Here is a 22577-nt window from a genome sequence, read left to right as displayed (position 1 = left end):
ACCCTGGAAAAAAAAAAAAAAAAAAAAAAAGGTACATTTTAGTTATAATGATCACATTCATCATAGGGAATTTATACCTGTACATATGTCTTTATTCTTCTTTTTTCCCCAGTCCTCTCCCTTCCCTCAATCCCTCTTCCCCTCCTTATTTATAAAAGCTTTGTTTCCATTTTTTTCTTGTCAGAGAAAAGAAATGAAGTACTGCTGCTGCAAGCTACATAGATAAAATTGGAAATCATCATGCTAAATGAAATAAACCAATGAGAAAGGATCACATGTTATAAGATTCCATTCATATGAAATGCCCAGAATGGGCAAATCTAATAGGGATCAGTGAAAGTCTAGTGCTGGTGAGGCCGAGGCCAGTCAGAAAGTGACTGCTGTATATACACCCACCCTCTACACAGACCAGCAAAGAAATCCCATTCTTACCATCAGAGACAAGCAGTTGTCTCCAAAATAAATTTGCATGAAGGGACCTTACTAAAATTCCTTTCATTTCCATTAGCTCCCTCAAGCCTTCCTAATCATTTCCTTGCAAGAGCCCCAGGCTTCTCTCCGTTGTAAAAAGGCTAAGTAATACCCTGAGTGTATCCACTTCTCTGAGTTTCACTTTTCTGTGAACTCACACACACACATAGAAGTAAAACTACATGGGCTAAGTATAGGTGGAATAATAGGAACTGAGGAAATCTCTCCCCTCCACTCACTTGAGCACAGGCAGGACCCTACAACCATTCTGTATACACTGCATAACAAAGCACATCTCTTCTTTTATTCTTCTCTCTTGCTCTTGAGCCCCAAAGCCTGACTTATGTGCACAACGTGCAGTGTTTCTTTTCTGTTGTCCCAGCATCATTTCTGTTTGTGACTGCCAATAAATGTAACTGCTTTTCTCTCACCCTCAGGAATACCCTTTGCAATTCTTTGCTTGCCATGCACAAGAGCTTAGAATCTGGGCCAGGGATTTAGCTCAGGGGTGCTGTTGCCTGCCTTGCAAGCATAAGGTCCCTAGTTCGATTCTCGGTACCAAAAACAAAGACAAACTAAAAAAAAGAGCTTGGAATCTTTTGGCTCCACTGCATGCACTGTAACAGGCTGAGATGCGGCTTAGTAATACAGTAATTAATTAGAATGCCGGAGGCTCTGGGTTTGGGCCCCAGCACTGCAACACACACACAAATTTTTTTTCATAAAATTGTGTGCCTTTTCTCCTGTTGATATATCTTTTGTTAATTTGACTCACATATCCCGAGAACAAGAAATTAAAAGGAGAGGAAAGTTTTTCCCTCACTAACTTCATTTTTTTCCTTGGTGCTGACATCAAACACAGGTCCTTCCACATCCTTGGCAAGTTCTTCGCAAACCCCTAGGTTACATTCCCAGCCCCCAATTTTAAAAATAGTTTTATCTATATAAAAATGTTTAGTATCTACAAACTTATCAGTACTGTCTTTAGTGCCTTTATTTATCTGTTATTGTGTAAAAATTCCTTCTGTTTTTATGTATGCCTTTTCTCCCTCAACTAGAATTTCCAACCTTCACAGAAAAATTATGTTGTAATGTCACATGGATATGTGCATTTCCCTAAAATCCTTCTTTAGGTAATCGAGCTGGTCATGGTGGCACATGACTATAATCCCAGCATTAGAGAGGCTGAGGCAGGAGGACCACTGTGAGTTCGAGACCAGCCTGGGCTACATAGTGAGTTCCAGGTCAGTCTCAACTACATAGTGAGACCCTGTCTCATTAAAAAAAAAAAAAAAAGTATAGGTAATCAATAAACGTTCTTCAGACCTTCTTACCATAAAATTTTTTTAAAGCACACATGGCAATTTAAGTTACATTAAACATCTTCAAGAACTATCTTATTCTTAGATACTAATCCAGTTATTTAAGCCTCATTTTATTCTATGCCAGATCATCATATTTATAAATCATCCTTTCATTTTTTTATAGCTTATAGTATAGTTATCTTTAAAATATTGGTCTTTTATAAAACTTGCCCTATGTTCTGAAAAATTTTTAAATGATGTATTTAAGCTGCAAATATGTTTTACTTTATAGTTTGTTTTGTTTTGTTTTTTAGTTTTTTAGACAGGGTCTTGCTATGTAGTTCAGGCTGACCTTCAGCTCTCTAGATAGCCCCTGATAGCCTCAAATTTCTGGTGATCCTCTGTCTCAGCCTCCTAAGTGTTAGGACTACAGGCAGGGACTGCCATGCCCAGCTATGTAGCTTTCTTATGTCTCATATTTCCGTATCTTATATTCCAGTAAATTTTTCTGATTTCTCTACTAGAAATCTGTAGTAATGAAAATCAAAGGCAAAATTTTTTTAATAAATTAAATATTGACCTATGGAATATATGTAACAGTAATCAAGTGTCCTTAAGCACATTGTCCTTATAATTACACCATGCTGTTCTAAACCTTAACTGTCCTTGGGCAAACCAACCCCCACCAAAAAAGTTGATCATTCATTCTCTCACCGCACACTGATAATTCAATGAGATGAGGGCACATGTGATGGAATCCGAACCCTCCCGCTGAGACCAAGAGGTAAAGGACAAAGCACCAGTCCTGAGTCAACTACAACCTTGTGGGAAATTAGAGTGTGGAAGACAGAGACCTAACGGAATCCACTGGGGATGGGAAGCCTGACACTCCTACATCTCTCACATCATCTGTCCCTGTTGTCTGCTCTCTCAGAGTTGCACATAAGCTCTAAACCTCGGTGCTTCCTTGGTGTCTCCACCCTTGTTGGAGAGGGCTTTTCTCTGTTTTTTCTAGTAACCCCCACCCTGCCCACTCCTCACTGCTTGCTGTTTCCAGTCATCCCTGGATCTCAGTCTTCATTGCCCTGAGGACAAGAGTCCAACCAGTGAGAGGCAGCTGGTTATATCTTCACTAGGCTGAGTTGAAAGGATCTCTCACATGCGGTGGAAACTGTTAGATCATGTAAGGGAATGTTTGTCACCCCTCCTCCCTCTCATCTCCATACTCTGCCCCTCTCCCCACCCTTATCAGTCTATCACCAGCCATCCCTGCTTTCAGACAGTCACAGGATCGAGAATGAGCCACATAGCATCCCTGTATAAAAGGCTTTAATGGTTCATTATTGCCGAAGAAAGCTTGATGTGAAAACTAAATGAAGGTAGCAAAAGGTAGCAAAGGCAATGAGGGAGTTACCAGTATCTTTCTGTCCCTTTTATTCATACTACTGGGATTAGGGCAGTGCCAAACTAATCACTCACATGGAGTGGTTTAGTAATCACACACCCTTAACTGCAGCATCACACTTTCTAGATTCAACTACTTCTGAAAAAGAAACTCCCACCTCATCCTCATGAGGCTTTGGGGCGGGGAGGCATCTAAACACAAACCATAACACCACACCTTCAAAACAAGTCTTTGGGGAACACTCAAGATCCAAATAATAACATTATCATTTTTTTACACATGCCAATATTATTAATAAGAAACAGATCTTAGCTGGGCACTGTGGCATATACTGAAATCTCAGCACTCATGCACTTGAGGCAGGTGAATTGCAAGTTCAACACAGTTTGGACTACATAAAGGTTGTATATAACCAGACCCCAGTACACAATAGTGGGACTCAGTGCAAAATGAAACTATGGGGAGACTTTTAAAGAAATCATTAATCTCAAGACAGTGACAGCCAAACATCAGAACAAGTGCTGTGTCCTTCTGAGTCCAAACATAACAGTCCTCTATAACCAAGAATCTAAACCCAGGCTTCCTGTTTCTGTAAATTAAGTTTTATTGGAATGTAACCACTTCCATTGGTAACATCTATGGCTGTTTTTACTTTACAATAGTACAGTTTTCTATACTTGCTACAGAGACTATAAAATCTCCAAAGACTGCTGGGGATTTAGCTCAGTGGTTCCACCACCTGCCTCACAAGCACAAAGTCCTGAGTGTGATCCCCAGTACCCCCCAAAAAAAACCTCCAAGGACTAAAATATTTTATTGGCCAGGCATGGTGGTGCACAACTGTAGTCCCAGCACTCAGGAGGCAGAAGCAGGAGGATTGCCACAAGTTGAAGGCCAATCTGTGCTGAAGAGTAAGTTTGAGGCCCACCTGAACTTCATGGTGAGACCTGTCTCAAAAATAAAATAATTTCTATCTGGTCCTTTAAGAAAAAGTTTATTGCTTCCTATCTATCAATTCTTACCCACAATTGCTATTTTAAATGACCATATAGCAATCTGCAACTTGTACGACTCCCCTGCTTGGGGACCGTGTCTGTTCTACTTGGAGTCTGTAAGTATAAAACAAAAGGATTTGGAGATTGTTCACCTTCTTGAATCCACAGATAGAAGCAACAAGAATCTCTGTGGTACTACAAGACAACAATACCTATCAATTTTCCATGGAAAGCCTGAAAAGCTATCTGATGACTTCTAGCCAGATCTCTAGAGCATCTTTGATTACTTGCTATGGTTACAAAATAACATACAACTGCCGACTGGAGTTTTGTTAATCCTTCATAGAAATGGCACTTTTTTTAGGGGTCGGAGGATGATACTTTTTTGGCTCTAAATGAAAACTCTAAATTCTCCTGGGTCCCTGTTATTGTTTAAACTAAAATGTCCTCTAAATTTTCATGTGTGTGGAAGGTGATTGGATCATGGAAGCGTTATACTCATCGCTAGATTCATCCAGTGATGAGTTCATACTTGAATGTGCTATTAGGAGCTGGAGGTGGACCACTGTGACAATGACCTGGAGGGATGTTTTCTCATCTCCAGTTCCTCCCTTCTGTCTTGACTTCCTGGCCACTATGGGATAAGCATCTTTTCCTCTGCCATGCCCCCTTGCCATTCTGTTTCTGCCTTGGAACCTATTGACCATGAACTGAAAGCATAAACTAAAATAAACTTCTATTCTTTAAACTGTGGGAAAGCCAGGCATAGTGGTGCACACCTGTAATCCCAGCACTTGAGAGGCTGAGGCAGGAGTATCACTGCAAGTTCAAGGACAGTGTTAGTTACATAGTGAGCTTAAGGCCACTCTGAACTACATAGTGAGACTCTGTCACAAAACAAAATAACTTAAACTGTGGGTTTCTGATATGGTGTCTTGGTAATGAGGAAAGTGATGAAGACAGGTTTTAGTACCAAGAATGGGTTTGTTGTTGTGACTGTCCCTAACCATGTTGTTTAGAAGCCTTTAGAACTGGTATGCAGGAGAACTTTGGAAAACTTTGGAAAAATAGTCTAGAGAAGCCCTAGAATATTGTCAATAGTCATTGATACTGATCAACTATTGTCACTAGAGTGATACTGATGAGAGCTCAGAAGACCAGAATGCTGATAAGGAATGTGAATAGTAAAAGCCATGTTCCATGTTCATTGGTTTCAGTTGGGAACAAGAATTCCATTGACATTTGGACCAGAGGCCATGTGTATTATACCCTGGCAGGAAATTTGTCTTCATTATGACTATGTCCTGAGATTGTGTGGGAGACTGGGTTTTAGAACAGCAGAATCATTAATCTGGCAGAGGAAGTTTCAAAGAAGCCCAGTGTTCCAGCTGTGGCATGGACACTGCTGGCTGCTTTTAGTCATATCTACAGTAAAAATAAAAAGCAAATGGTACATGGTAGTACACTCCAGATTCCTAGCATTCAGGGAGCTGACGCAGGAGGACCAAGGCCAGTGAGCTCAAGGCCGCTCTAGGCTATGTAGTGAGTTCAAAGCCAGCCTGAATTACATAGTAAGACTTTATCTCAAAAATAAAAGACAAAACATAGTGGTGCCTGTCTGTAATCTTAGAAAGCATGAAGGTGAGGCAAGACGATCCCCAACAGTTTGAGGCCAGCCTGAGCACATAGGAATATCCTGCTCAAAAAACAAAAACACACAAAACAAAAAAATTGGAAGCAAATATTAGAGACAAAAGATGTAAAAAGTTTGCAATTTCAGCAGAAAGGAAGCACCTGGGCCCAGGATTTAGCTTAGTGGCACTGTGCTTGCCTTGCAAGTGTAATACCCTGAAAAGAAAGGAAGCGCCTGCAAAGTTGGGTCTGGAGAATGTATGTCATGAGAGAACAGTGTGTGAAGCTGTGAAAGTGAAGCCAAAAGTACAGTAGGGCACTCTATTCATTATTGAGTTTATTCATTGATGAGTTCAGTATCTGAATGTGCTATTAGCAGGGGGAGGTGGGTCAGTGAAGTTGTAACCTGGAAAGGTGTATTCTTATCCCTGGCTTCTTCTGTTTCTCTCTCTGCTTCCTTGCCACCATGAGTTGAGCACCCTTTCCTCTACAGTGCCCCTCTGCCATTTTGTTTTAAGTCAGTTGTCCCTGATTTAAAGCCTGCTGCTCAGGGGCTGAAACAATGAGCCAAGATAAACCTCTTCTCTCTTAAGTTGTGGTATGGGCTATTTTGTCCCAGTGACAGAAAAATAACCAAGACACTCCCTATTTGGCATCTCTGCTCTTTACATCAATCCCTTTGGATTAGGTGCCCATTTACCATAGTTAGAATGTTTGTTCTCCAAATTTCCTGCTGAAATTTCATTGCGATTGTAACAATTAAGAGACTGGAACTTAATTTTTTTAAGCGGGGTCTCACTAGTAGTTCAGGCCATCTTGAATTCACTGTTTGAGTCCCAGGCTGGCCTCAAACTCATGGTGATTCCTGCCTCAACCTGCTCAATGGCAAGATTACAGCATATGCACCATCACATCTGGTTAGGATGGGAATTTAAAAGAGGTGATTAGGCCATGATACCGCTTCCCATGCAATTACTGTGGGAGTGGGTATACTCAGAAAAGAATGAGTTTAGCTATCTCTTATCCTTCACTCACCTTGCTTTCTACTGCATGTGAGGATTACAACAGAAAAGCCTTTTTCTGATACCAGCACCTGCCTTCAGGAGGGTGAGACAATAAATTTCTGTTCATTATATATTATCCAGTCTTTGGACATAATAAGAAAAAATTATACTGGAGCTGGGGATTTAGCTCAGTGGTTGTGCCACCTGCTTTGCAAGCACAATCCCTGGTACAAAAAAAAAAAATTATCTAGTCACAATTACTCTTTATAGCAACGCAGAAGAAACTAAAATACCGTGTGATCCTAAACTCCTAGGTTAGGGCCCTATTAAGAATTTTAAAGTGCCTGAGATTTTACCCCACATACTAGTTACCTAGCTAATCTGCCAGAATATCCTGGTATTGCAGATAGCTAAATTAGTTAATTATTTTAAGGCAGTTAGACAAAGCTAGGCCCTCAGATTAGAAAAACAATTGAGGCACAGTCACTGGTTAACATTATAAAAAGAAAAAAGATACTACACTTAAGTACTTCCCCTAGAGATGAATAGTAGTGATTGATATTCTAAATAGACATCTAAAAGTGTAAATAAGGATCAAAATGTATAATTGATATTGTGTAATAGAAAAGGTCTAAAAGAGTAGAGGAAGTGGGAGGGGTAGGGGAAAAGGGAAAACGGGGAAACAAAAAATATGTGAAAAGGAAAAACATAGAAACAATGCCTTTATAAACTGGGAAGGGTGGAGGGGGTGAAGGGAGGGCTGGGGAATGGGAAAAAATAAGAAGCAAGATATGTCATGTAAAGATACAAGATCCCAATGATGAATGTAACTGTATTGTATACCTAAAATGTACCAGTAAGCTTAATATAAATAAATAGACATCTATCTTCCTAGCCTATTTCCTTTCCAGAAATTCCTCCTGTGTGACTTACTTACCCATTTGATGCCCCATTTAATCAGTATTACCTGGGTGATGTACATACATGTAGTCTTATTGGTTGATCATTTTTGCCCCATCTCATGCCCACTTTGTAATTTTCCATTGGTTCTCATAGTTTTGTCCCACTTTGTACTCACTTCACCTTGTGGCTTTGCCTTATAAAATACCTTTGAAGGTAGGGTGAGAGGTAACCTACTTGCCAGTCCCCCTTCTATCTGACAAGCTTTCTTTCTGTCAATAAATTTTTCCTACTCTTAACCTCCGTTGTTCCTAGAATTCATTCCTCAGTTTTAGAGAACATGAACTCCTGCTTTGGATATCTAACAGATTTGGGAGTTATAATATCTCCTTTGTTTGGATTATTTTTGCTTATTTGGATACCATCTTTTGATTTCTTGGTGTCCTGTATCACTGGGAATGATAGAAGACATGAAATGCCTATGTCAGAAATGAAAGACTGTTACTCTCAGCAGTATCAGCAACCAGAAAAACAGCATCTCTGCACCAATTTCTCAAGACTCAGTTCCCACAGAGTGACACAAGGTCCAGTTGACACCTGCACACTAAGTGGGGTCTGTTACAGAAAAGGTATCAAGTTCAGAGAACAAGAATTTTTTATAATGTGTTATAAGCACCCCTACCCTTTACCTAGAGAAACAATTACTCTGTTATAGTACACAGCAAACTCATTCTTCGCTATAAAGTTGGACACTATTTCCAACTTTCAAGGCAGTTTGCTACATAAACAACCTTGAAAGGGTAGAACATTCAGAACAAACGGCAGTCATTGTCCTGGTTACAAGATGTGCAGAAATGCAAGAAACTTGGCAAGTTCTCTCTCAACATCCCCATTTGCATGTGATCTTTTGTGTGAAGATCACCTCCATAACTAGAGACAGATACCTCTTTTCCTGTGAGCAAGTTGCATTTTTGCTAATTGCTTCAAAGTTTTCTTCTCTTCTGTTTTGCAGCATGTTAGCTGGCTCCTGAGAGGTTGCTACCTATCCTATTATCTCAACACCAATTTAGTGACTTAGCAAGTCCCTGTTTCCAACTAAAAAATAAAAAGGGCATGTTTCTCAATGTGAAGGCCCTGGGTTCAATCCCTAGTACTGTAAAAAGAAACAAAGAAAAATGCTATTACCATAAACATAATATAAGAGGTTTTGATCCATTAACAGAAACTTATTAGGAGAATGGCAGTTTCATCCTAGCATGTTGAAACTAGGCCCCTGAAATGTGAGGGAAGTACATCAGAAAAGAAGCCTTCAACCAATAGTACACTGATAATCTAGATATGAATGGGCAGATTTGCAAAAGAAAAGGCTGAGCTGACCAAAAAGGAAAAGTGTCAGCAAGAAGTTTATGCAGAAGTGCCAGTTCCCCAAGATGAATAGAATTATTATGTATTGCAAATATAAACCAATAAAAGCATGACTTCTCCACAATCAAGGCAATCACAATTTTATCCAAATTGTGACAAGTTTCTGTTAGTGTTAGGTTAAAAAGAGCCGAAAACCAAAACCAAACCAGGGCCATAACAAGGCTTTATTATGGCGAGGATCTGCCAGGCTGTCTCTGAGCAAAGAAGAGAAAACAACATGGCAGAACAGAGACTTTTTTTTGTTTGTTTGTTTGTTTTGTTTTTTGAGACAGGGTCTCACTATGTAGTTGAAACTGCTCTGGAACTCACTGTGTAGCCCAGGCTGGAATTGAACTCACAGCGATCCTCCTGCCTCAGCCTCCCAAGTGCTGGGATTACAGGCGTGCACCACCTCACCCAGTGAGAGACCTTCTTTTATTGGAGTGGGGTGAGGTTAGCCTGAGCCTGGGTGGAGTTGAGTGAGGTAGTATTAAGGGATTGGAGGAGCCTGTGACATCATTAGGAAGGGCTTGTGACATCACTAGTTGGTAGGAGGTAGCAAGTGTCTGGTTACCTTTCTTGGTGGGAAGAGGGACATGTTAGGAAGAAGACTGTCTTTTGGTGGGAGAAGCCATATTTTAGCATAGCATTATGGGAAGGAGGCTGCTAGTCCATGTGACAGCCATTTTAAGGTGCAGAGCATTATGGGAAGGAAGAGGCTGCTATTTTATGTAGCAGCCATTTTAAGGCAAGGGAAATCTAACAGGTCCTGTGGACTCTCAGCAGAAGCAATGGGAAAATTAGAACAACTCAGAAGTGACCTCCAAATAAATTAATCAGATGTTGAAAAGATTAAGCAATTGAGATGATGATTGAGAGGAATAGGGAGATATGAGCCCTAAATCCTCATTTGTCACTGTTGAAGTTGATCTGTAAGGTCTAAAGTTGATAAACAACAAAGCAATATGATGAAAATACTAATAAACAATCTATATATTTTTTAGACTTTTAAAGACTTTATTGAGCAAATTCATAGTAAAAACATTACAAAGTACAAAAAAACACAAAAGTGTTAATGGCCTGTAATTTCCCATTGAAAGTAATTTGTTAATATTTTGGGATATATTGTTTGTTCTCTGGGCATATTGTTTTCCTGCAGAAATAGTGTAAGCATATACATCTTAAACTTGCTTTTCTCTTTACTACACTGGTTCCTGAGGTGAATACCCAGCATGTTCTAGGTCCTGGGGAGTAGCAGTATATCACAAAAACAAAGCCCTATGTTTCATGACACCTTCAGACAGCCCTACCCTAAAATAAACAATCAAATATGGTAAAAATAAAAAGTGTGGGCAATTTGAGGTGGGGTGTTGGAGGTAGGAGAAGCATTGCACGAGGAGCCACTAAGGTGATGTAGCTCTTGAGATTCAAGGGCCCAAACAGGGCAGGAATCCAGAGCATCTGCTATTATAGCTAATCTATATTAAGAATTCATGTGCCAAGCACAGTTCTAAATTCTTGACATATATTATCTCCTTGACTTCTCTCAGTAAGTCAAATCAGGTGGGTATTATTATTTTTATGTCCTTAAACATGTTACTTAGACTACTACAGATAACAACTAAGAATTAAATAAAACTAGGAAACTATAATCTCAGCTTCTCAGGAAGCTGAGGCAGGAGGATCACAAGTTCTAGACTAGCAGCCTGGGCAACTTAGTGATCCTTATCTCAAAATGAAATAAAAAACCTGGAGATCTAGCTCAGTGGTAGAGCATTTGCCTAGCAGGAGACCCTTGATTCAATCCCTAGCACTGTTTTTTAAAAGTCATGATTGTTTTAGAAAGATTGCATTGATGTTTAACAGAGAATGAAAGAAAAGTTTGCTCTATCTTTGCTAAAGCAATTATATGAATAAATGATTAAAATTAGGTTTGGTTTATATGCTCAAATATCTCAGAATATTGAATAGTTATGAAATTTTTATAACTAATGAATAATTAGGGCTTCCCTTTAATAAGAAGTTTGAAAAAAATTGAAACTGGCTAAGTCTTTTCATTTTTAGTTCTGTAAGGATGCAGAATGCAAAGTGTATAATTTATTATACATAATAATCTCATGGACAGCTGGGAAACATAAAACTCATCTATAAGGGACTGCATTTTTATTCACATAGGCATACAATTTACTGGAGAGTGGAATATTTTTTAATTGTATGTGTTTGAAGGAATTCAGTTCTATCAGAAGAGATGAAACAATAACATATGCCTTGCTTTGCAAGCCTTTAAAAATACAGCAGACAATAAGATTCTGGATTGTAGGCTTAACAGTTCTCTTTTTTTAATGCCCCACAACCATCTGTCCCATATTTTCTGGAACAAGCCTGTTTTCAATATTCTTTTCAATCAATTCCATAACCTTTCACAATTCTCTAATATTCAGATATGTTGATGCTTCAGCAAATAGGAAATGAATTAATCAAGTTAATATTTATTCAGATAAAAACCATGTATATACACAAAAAAGAAGACAGCAAATCACAAGTGCCACAGAATTGCAGTGTTCAGAAATACCTTGATTGTTTGCAAGAGCTCATGTGTGCCTAAATGTCTAGGTACTGTATCTTGATAGCCCCAGGAGGGATGGGGAAGAAGCAGAGATTCCATCCAGCCCTCTAGATCTCTGTGCACTTTCTCAAATCACAAGGCTCCACCACTGTGAGCTGCTGAGTTTCCACGCATCTGTTCTATAATTGCTTTTCCTTCCGCACAGTGGTTCCCAGTGTCTGGACAGGCTTTTCCTGTTTCCTCCGGATGCAGGATTCTCTTTGCAGTAGTTCCTGATTCCTCTTACTTTTCTTTTCATCCACTCCTGTTCGGCCTCCTCTTTGCACTGCAGACATTCTAAAAGTAATCTCAGCTACAGTCCCTGACAGGTATGATGACTGGAAAATTCTGGCACTTGACTTCAATATCCTATGGTTTGGTACCGTTACACACACAGTTTTAGCAATTTGAGAAGAATGTGGTGGGTGGATCATGAGAAGGGAGTGGCTAAATGCTTTAAACATACTGTGGTACCTCATCTGTGCAGCTATGTATGGCAATAAATGATGCAGTTCTACTTGCAAAGTCACAAAACACCAAGAAAGATTTAAAATGTCACAAAAGTGACATAGCAAAACTCTTTAGCCCAAGGGAAACACGAGCCAAGAGACTGCAGTGATGAAGGTTATTATGATCTAACATGGCAGGTTTCCCCAGACTCCCTGATGAGATCAAGATAATAAATAACCCAGTAAAAACCACTTCCTACTTATCAATTCTTGAAATGTATAACAGAGGTGGCTGAAAACCAATCAACAACCAGAGCTGCTCTTGCCAACCAGTGCCATTGTGAAGGCCAGTTTGTTACTAACTCCTTTTTATTATTATTGTATTTTGTTTTTGTTTTGTAGTTCTTGGGATTGAACACAGGGATTTTGAACTAAATCACATCCCCAACCCTCTTTAAAATTGTTTTTACCTGGAGGCAGGTGGGGTGGTACACACCTGTAATCCACTTACTTGCGAGACTGAGCCAGGAGGATTGCCACAATTGTGTGCAAGGCCAGCCTGGGCTACATAGTGAATTCAAGGCAGGTCTGAACTACAGAGCAAAATTATCTCAAAAACAAAACAAAATAAGCAACAGCAAATGTTTTTAATTTGGTACAGATCTCACAAAATCTCTAAGCTGTCCAAATTGAGCTAGAACTTGCAATCCTCCTGCCTCAGCCTTCCAGTAAACTAAGATTACAAAGAGTGCGCCACAACATCCAATTGGTAAACACATATTTTAATTTTGTTCAGTAAGAAGAGAGCTCTCTGATAAAGCCAAATCACAATCCACCTGTCACCACATGCTCTTATGTGCTACCTAATAAATTTGGTATCATCAGTTTAACTGATATATTAGTTTCCCTTGGGATCATAACCTTATTTATGACTTGAGTTACATCTCTCATTATTTTGTCCTACTGGGTTACCTGTTCCCAAGTTAAACTCTCTAGGGCAAGCACGAGCAAAAGCCTTTTTTAGATTTCTCTCAGAGTTGAGACAAATAAACATGTTTTTTGGTGGTTGTGGTTTTTTTTGTTTGTTTGTTTATTTGTTTTGGTACCAGGGATCAAACTTGGGACCTTGTGCTTATAAGGCAGGCAGCAGAACCATGAGCTAAATCCCTGGCCCAACAAATTGAAATTTTTAAATGATTTTATTGAACAATATCAGGAAATAAGCAGAGATGATAAGGGATATCAGTGGGTCCGGCTTACAAAAAGATATCATTTTTTGCAAGTGAGAGTTTCCCATTCCTTTCATATCCAATCAAGAGATTCATTAGCCCCTGTAGAAACAGCATTAAAACTGTCTTAAAACAATATTAAAATAGACTCATACATGAAGTACTTTTCTCCCATAGCAAATCTGTAGTGGTGTAATATAATAACCCTATGCCAGAATGACTCCTAAAGACTAAAAGCCAGGTGTGGTGGTGCATGCCTGTAATCCCAGCACTCTGGAGGCTGAGGCAGGAGGATTACAGGCAGTTTGAGGCCAGCCTGGGCTACATGGTGAGTTCCAGGCCACCTTGAACTACATAGTGAGACACAGTCTCAAAAACAATTTTTTGGGTCCAGGGATCTAGCTCAGTGGTTCCACTACCTGCTTCTCAAGTTCAAGGACCCAAGTTCAATCCCCAGTAACCCCCCAAAAAAATCTTTTTAAAAGGACTATGAGAAAAGTTTTGCTTTCACTGTGCTCATCTGAAATCAAAGGAATAGCATCAAAGTGAGAAAGTACTACAGAACAACACAGAGACCTTGACATCTATGGTGTCGAAATCATTGACATCCCCCACCATCCTGTAAGGGAATGAGGACAACAGAGAAGTAGCTGATGCAGAGACAAAAATTCAACTGAGCATTACATCATATGGATACCAACGATTCTTTTACTAATGAGTCAAGTATGTCCTTGGCAATATCAACTTTCCTGAATCTGTTTCCTTATCTTAAAAAAGGAGCATATTCTTACACTGTCTGTGTCTCAAGCTGTGTCTCAAGGCTATGCACACAACTTATTGAAAGTATAGTCAAAGATTACTTTGATCTTGAGAGAACTCCAAAAAAATCAGTTCAGATTTATTTCATATACTTTTTTTTTGTACCAGAGATTGAACTCTGGACCTTGAGCTTGCAAGGCAGGTGCAGTGCCACTGAGCTAAATCCGTGGCCCTTTTTCATATACTCTTTAAAATAAAAATAAGTAGATAAATAACATTTTTAGATTTAGTATCAGAAAAAAGTTTCTGGGTGCAGATTATTAAACTCCTTGAATACAAGTTACTTTTTGTAAAACTGCATTGTTAATCATGCTGCATGTGGTGGTACATGCTTATAACCCCACCCCTTGGAAGGCTGAGGCAGGAAGATCACTGTGAGTTCAAAGCCACCCTGGGTTACATAGTGAGCTCAAGAACAACCTACCCTACATTGTAAGACCCTGTCTCAAAAAAAAATGTATTCTTCATTATTAAACAAGCAGTTTGGTGGCAAGCTTCTACACTTACCAAGCACTGAAGAGGTGCTGCCCCTTTAAATGATCATCCTGCTATCTAACTTCAAAGTTGCTTGTTTGTTTCAGATAAGGCCAAAGAAATTTACAGGGAATTAAGCAAACTCTCTGAGTCACTTGAGTCATTTTATAAAAGTAACTTAGAGTAAACTTTGCTCATTAAAATATTAAGTTCTCCTAGAGCCAGGACTTTGAACTGCGCATCCTCAGGAATGTGCGGCCTCTTCCTGTGAGGTTTTCTTTCTATTTGAGTTGTTAAGAGCTTCCCTAACAGAAGAAAAGCCCCTTGCTTTCTTTTTTGTGGATGAAAAATGATGCATGCATGTTGTACTGGGTTGGAGACACCATACTGGGAATGGAGCTCAGAGACTTCTATTTGGTAAAAGCTGAAAACCAGGACCAGACCAGGACCATAACAAGCCTTAATTATGAAGAAGATCTGCCAGGCTGTCTCTGAACAAAGGAGAGAAAGTAACATGGCACATCAGGAAGCTTCTTTTATAGGAGTTGGGTGGGGTTAGCCTGAGCAGGGGTGGAGTTGAGTGAGGTAGTATTAAGGGATTAGAGGAACCTGTGACATCACTAGGACGGGCTTGTGACATCACTAGTTGGTAGGAGGTAGCAAATATCAGGTTACCTTTCTTGGTAGGAAGAGGGGCATGTTGGGAAGACTGTCTTTTGGTGAGAGAAGCCTTATTTTAGCATGGCATTACAGGAAGGAGGAGGCTGCTTTTTGTTGTATCAGGGATGGAACTTGGGTCCTTGTGTTTACAAGGAAGGCAGCGGCACCACTGAGCTAAATCCCTGGCCCTGAGGCTGCTATTTCATGTAGCAGTTGTCTTAAGGCAAGGGAAATCTAACAGTTTTGAACTAAGCTACCAGACTTTTTTCATCTTTCTATTTTGAAACAGAAGTCTCACTAAATTGCCCAGGCAGGACATAAACTTTCAATCCTCCTGCCTCAGGCACCTAGACCACTGAGATTATAGGCATGGGCCACTATACCCAGCTGGAAAATACTGCTTTGATACTTATCTCCAGTTCTCTCTTTACTTATTGCAAGTAATGAACTTTTACTTACTCTTTTATCTTCTGGTGTTTACTGGCTTTGCATGCACCAAGAGATGACAGGAATCCATTGCATTTTGTTACCATGTGGCCTCTTTATTTTAAGCTATTTTAGTAGGTTAAAGATGTAGCTCAGTGATAGAATATTTGCCTAGTGTTACAGAGAGTAATGGGGTCCCGGACAGGGTCACACCGTATTTCCCCAAAAATAAGTCCTAATTGGAAAACAAGCCCTAGCATGATTTTTCAGGATACTGGTAATATAAGTCCCACTCCAAAAATGAGCCCCAGTTAAGATCATTAGCCTATAATCCCAGCACTCAAGATGCTGATCCAGGAAGGTCGCCAAAATTTTGAGGTCAGCCTGAGCTAGAGTTCAAGGCCTGCCTAAACTCTATTGTGAATCTCTGTCTCAAAAACAAACAAATAGACCAGGGATTAGCTCAGTGGTACTGCGTGAGGTCCTGAGTTTGATCCCCAGTGTGACAAAAAAATCATGATGAATAAATAAGATTATCAGCCTGACACATACCTTTAGCATATCCATTGCAACATACGATGGGCATGTTGAATTATAAAATAATAATAACATACAATTAAATAACACTGTTGACATTAATACATAAAATAAATGATAATACCAATAATAATTTAGTATTTGTAAATACCCAAGCAGGAGCCTTTGGACAAGAAGTAAACACCTATAATAAACAGATGAACTTGAGACTGACCAATTCGTATCTGCTGTGCTATCCCATCTGCCTGGTACAGTCACAGTGCACATGTTTCCAGTACTGGGAATCAAACTCAGCACCTTGAGCTTGCTAGGCAGGCGCTGTGTCACTGAGCTACAGCCCTGGCCCTACAATGCACAAATAGTGTGCATAACATAAGAGACTAGGCTACAGCAAAGCTGGCTGGGGAAGTAGACCTGACCTGCTAGCTACACAATCCCAGATACATACACAGATCGGTTTTCAAAGCCCTGCACATGGACTTCTGGGGCAACTCCAGCAGGTTCTCAATAGGCCTAGATCTGACATCCGCCCAACAGGTGGGATCCAAGCACCACCTATGTAGAATTTCTTGCAGGTTTAATCGAGATTTATACAGCATAAAAGACACAGACACCATGGAGAGCTTGCTGTCCTGGCTTTCCTCATGACAGCCCATGGTGTCATGGTGTCCTTTTATCTTGCTTTTTCCTCTTTTACTTGGCCCAAGTTCACTCTGCAGAGCCAGTTTTTCTCTCGTGCTTCAATTTTACCTTGTCAAATAAACTTTGCAACTGCTTTTTGCTCATTTCATTCAGTTCTTTTAAATGAGAACAACCTGGAATCTAATTCCAGAGGGAGGGGCAAGCAACCCAGAACTTGGTAACATTTGGTTGGTGAGACACTTTTATTTATTTATTTATTGACTTATTTCTTTTTTCCAGTACCAGAAATCAAACTCAGGACTTTGTGCTTTCCAGGCAGGTGTGGGCTCCTGAGCTACATCCCTCTATTCCTGAAGGGTCACTTTTAGAAGGAGCTACCCAGGACCAGGGATTTAGCTCAGTAGCACTGCACCTGCCCTGTAAACACAAGGTCTTACATTCAATCCCCAGTTCAAAAAAAAGGGAAGGAGCTACCCAATAATATTTTTGCATAATCAGCAAGGAGAATCAAAAGCTAGGAGATTCCAATAATGTGTGCACTTGATAACAAATTGTTGTGCCTAATATAACTCTTCATAGTTCAATACATGTGTTGTAACAGACGTACTTAGAGCACTCACAACATAGGATTGTATTGCAGACACATAAATTAATTAGATACCTTATAAGCAGTTAGACAGGACTCCCTTAAAGCACCATCCCTCAAAGCCCCACGGTCCTCAAGGTGGTAGCCCTCCAGGAGCCACCACAGCAAGGCACCAACAAGGAAAACAATTGAGGCACATTCACTAGTTAGCATTATAAAAAGAAGAGGCACTACTTCCCCTAGAAACCGCAGTGATTGATATTCTAAATGGCAAATTCCTTGTTTGTGCCTTGTTTTCCCATTTAATCCCCATTCTATCAATATTATCTGGTGACTGTACTTGTAATCTTATTGGTTAGTCGTAGTTTTGTCCCACCTCATGCCCACCTTACGCACCCACTGTCCAGTCCCCCTCCTACTCTCTTAGGCAGAAGCTTTCTTTCTCTCAAATTTTTCCTACTCTTAACCTCCACTGTTCCTAGAATTCATTCTTTGATTTTAGAAGTGTGAACCTGTGTTTCAATTATGTAGCAGGTTTGGGAGTTACATCTATTACCCCTATAGCAGTATCCGCACATAACTAACATTATACTCTTAGTTACTCCAGTCCCCCCCCACCCCGCTCTCTTTTTTTTTTGGCGGGGTGGTATCAAGGTTGGAACTCAGGACCTTGCACTTGTGAGGCAGGCATGGTGTCACTGAGCTAAATCCCTGACCCACCCCACTCTTTGTTTACCTGACAGTTTAGATAGCATTTTACTATATAGTCCAGGCCAGCCTTGAACTCATTATATAGACGAGGCTGGCCTCAAACATGTCATCCTCCTGACTTGACCTCCCAAGTGCACCACCAAGCCTGACTCCCAATTTGATTACTTAAAGTGAATTCTAGATTTCACGAATAGATATGTAAGAGATCACTGTAAGACCTAACTGAACTAAAGTGAGTCCATGTTGGATGAGTAACGGCCCCAGAGGCCGTTGTGTACCACTCCCCTTTGTAGTTGCACCCCTACTTTTGCTTAGGAATGTAAAACTGCATAACTTTGTAATCTAAATCCTAGTCTCAACTGTGATTAATGTAAATTAACAGGTGAACTTTTAGTAGTTCTGGGTAAATAAAGACTGTTTCACTCTGTCTGCCCAGAAGCAATGTTTTGAAAACCTTGGGACATTCAGTAAGCATCTTGAGTAGACCCCCACCCTGCCTATCCCCTTATAAAAAGGACCTCCGCCCCTGAGCTGGCGCCTCTCTGAGCTGCTTGGCTGTGGGAGTGCCGTCTGGCCAGACTAGTAAAGGTCTGTTCCCTTTCCAATGTGTCTGGTGTGTTCCTTCCCAGGTGAATCTCGTGGCAGTTGAGCTCTTCAGAGCGGTAAAGTCGAGCTCTTTGGAGTGGTAGAATTGAACTCCTCAGGGTGGTACTAAGGCCCTTGGTCTTACATCACAATATCCCATCCCAAAATATGCCAAAGATTACTTTGAGTTGAACGTAATTAAGGAAAAGCTCTGTGTTAATTTCTCTTGGCTGCTACATAAAATAGTAGCCTCCTTCACATAACGCTGTGCCCCTTAAAATGGCTGCTACACGCCCCTCTTAGTGGTATCACAGGTTCCTCCAATCCCTTAATACTACCTCACTAAACTCCACCCCAGCTCAGGCTAACCCCACCCCACTCCTATAAAAGAAGCTCCCTGTTCTGCCATGTTGCTTTCTCTCCTTTGTTCAGAGACAGCCTGGCAGATCCTCCCCATAATAAAGGCTTATAATGGTCCTGGTTTTCAGCTCTTTTTACCTAACACTCTGCTATCCCATCTGGCTGGAAACAGATTACAGTCATGTTGGGAAGAGACCCTCCACCAAACACACATACTTCCCATACCAGAAAGGGAATAACAACCTTATCACTCTAGATAAGATAGCACCAGAAAAGAGTCAACATAAACATTACTACCCAGCCCTTATCTACCATTAGTTTCCCATAAATTTGGTTCCCTATAATGTGCCACTCCTAAAAGCTCCAAGTCCTTTTCCTTTATCTTTTCACTTCTCTTTAAATTTATCCTTTCAGCCAGACACAGTGGCACATATCTGTAATCCCAGCACTTGAAAGGGTGAGGATCACGGTGAGTTCAAGGCCACCCTGAAATACATAGCAAGACCCTGTCTCAAAAAAACCAATAAAAATGACAATATATTTATTCTCTTTTGCTTCAGTGGTATAAAATCCTACAAGCCTGCTCATTTCTCTAGGGATTTTCTCCTCTATTTTTACCATGTAAAATTTTTAGCATCACAAAAAATTGTATGCCTTTTTTCTTGTTAATCTATTTTAAGTTAAATTTGAAGACAAGCCTTGAATTTAAGAAGGTAGAGAAAATTTTATCCTCCACTACAGATACTTGTTTGTTCTTCTATTTATTTCTCAGCAACCTTTAATGTAACTAAAAAACATCAACGATAGTTTCTTTTCTTTTTTTTTTTTTTTTCCAGTTTTTTGAGACAGGATCTCATTATGTAGTCCAGGCTGGCCTCAAACTCATGGTGATCCTCCTTCCTTGCCCTCCTGAGTGCTGGGATTTCAGGTATGTATCACCACACCTAGCTATTTCCTGCCCATTTAACCATTTTGTTATTTGTGATATTAAAGAACTAAGGTTATTTGTATTTATATAAAATTTCCCACATTCTGGATTTTGTCATTTGCATCCCTGTGGCTTACACACACACACACACACACACGCTTCAATTCTTCAAATTTCCTATAAACTGATAGTTATGTCAAATATTTTGATCAGACTCATCTCTTTTTTTGTAAATATACTTCATTGGTGGTAATGTGCACTCTCTATTATATCAGGATGCATGAATAATTAATAATTACTTTTTTATGTGTGAGGCACTATGTAGTCCAGGCAGACTTTGAACTCTGGCAATTCTCCCCCTTCAGCTTCCCACATGCTGGGATTACAGGCATGTGCCACTGCACCCTGTTAAAAATTACTTTGTGATCCTAGACTAATCTTTGGATTGGATTGGATGACTGATCCTTTAATTTTGTTGCACTGCAAATGGTGTTGTGCTGCTGCTCAATGGCAGCCAATTGGCCACAAGGCAAGGCAGGTGGTAGAGGAAGTGCTTTTACCACAGTGAGCTAGCTAATTGGACAATGACCAGGCCATCATTCTGAGTCATCATAGCTAAGAACTGAATCAAGAGCTTATGTAGGAAATTTAAGGAAGTGTGTTCTTAGCCCATGACAGCCATTAGATGAATCATTAATCCTGTAGTGATCCCATTTCTTTGATGCACATTCTGATGTTATCTGAAGGTCACCAGATGTTCTGGGTTCTATAAACATATAGGTTACCGAGGTCTTATGACTGATGTTTCTGTTGTTCCTTTTTCCTGGAACAGCTGATTCTAGCAGTTCAGATCTTAATCATTAAAGTACAGATATATTCTAGAACTGTGAATATTAGACAAAAGCAAAGGTAACAAAAAACAAGTTTGTTAAGGACAAGTTAACTCATTAGACAGTTTCAATTAAACTTTAGCACTAACTTTTGTTTTGTTGGGGGCTTTTTGTTTTTTGAGATAGGGTCTCACTGTGTATTTCAAGCTGGCCTTGAACTCAATATATGGCCCAGGCTGGCCTCATATTTGCAGTAATCCTGCCTCCTGAGTGCTGGGATCATAGGCATGCACAACCACATTTGCTTCTAACTCTTCATCTGAGGATTTTAGCAGCCATTGATGATCATTTCCAAGATCCATTATTACATTAAGGGATATGTGATTCATAGAGGAGAAGCTTTCTAGCTGCATCTTGTCCCAAGTTATTCTTTTTGAGTATAAATGCTAAGGCAGAATGACTTGGCATTTTGTTTGTGCAAGCAACCACCCACCATCTGCCCAGCACAACTGTAAGGCATAGACTGATAAATGACTTATTCACGCTAATAAAATATTACCACCTGTAAACTTAGCAAATCAGAGACACATAGATGGGTGGGCTTCTCAGACCATATCAGAGACACCAGGCAGGCATGTGAGCTTATCAAACACAGCAGAATAATGATTTAATCCCCTCACCTAAGCCACATCAAAGGAAAAATATCTTAGGCAGTAGCACAACACACGGACCTATCACTTTTCCATGGATCTGTGGTGTATACATCACAGCCTCTGCTCAAGAGATCACTAGGTAGTAGTGACCTTTCAATTATCCCCAGACTCAGCTTGATATGCTATCCCTGCTACTGATGCATCCCACATTGAAGCAACTATCTGGACCCTTCACTTTCACATCCTTGTTATTTATCCCTTAATCTAATACCTGACCTCTTGCAGTGATTATTTATCTGTATTAACTTTCTGTAGCACCTTTAATCCTGTAGTCCATTAATCCCATTTTCTCTTTTCCAATACCCTAATACCACTATTTGAAGTATGGTATGTGACCTGAGTATTGTAGATATCACTAAGATTGGAATAGAACAAAGAGCTTGCAATTGTCTGGGTCATGATTACCAAGTGACATCTAAACTACCAGGTGAAGTAATGCTAATGAAACTGATATAGATTGTGAGTCCATTGATAATCAATAAATCCTGACATTGTAGAAGACATAAATGTATCATCAGTCTGCATATTAATGATATAGCTTGCTCATAATATGTTCTAATATTGTGACTTTGTTACTTTTTCTATATTTACAATCTAGAACTCTTTAGTAAGAACAAACTAATTGCCCCCACGTGGCTGTCTTGAGGTAGTTTTTACCAAGGAAGACAGGAAAAATTCTTCATTCTTTCCCATTTGTGTGTGAATGAGATAGTTTCTTGGCTTCCTGAAGGATGATGTGGCTTTGTACTGTCTATCAATTCTTGAATTTTTACTCACATTGATATGCTGTGAACGCTGTAATCAAGGCAGGAGATTAGGATGTGGCCAATTGGGTGGGCAAGTGGGAATCTCCTGTCAATCATGGAGGTTCATAACATATGTACTGAAAACTGGTTTCCAAGGGCTGC

The sequence above is a fragment of the Fukomys damarensis genome, unplaced genomic scaffold (assembly GCF_012274545.1).
Source record: "Fukomys damarensis isolate Sample0158 unplaced genomic scaffold, DMR_v1.0_HiC HiC_scaffold_16, whole genome shotgun sequence".
In the NCBI taxonomy this organism is placed as follows: Eukaryota; Metazoa; Chordata; class Mammalia; order Rodentia; family Bathyergidae; genus Fukomys; species Fukomys damarensis.
This window is presented reverse-complemented; position numbering follows the sequence as displayed.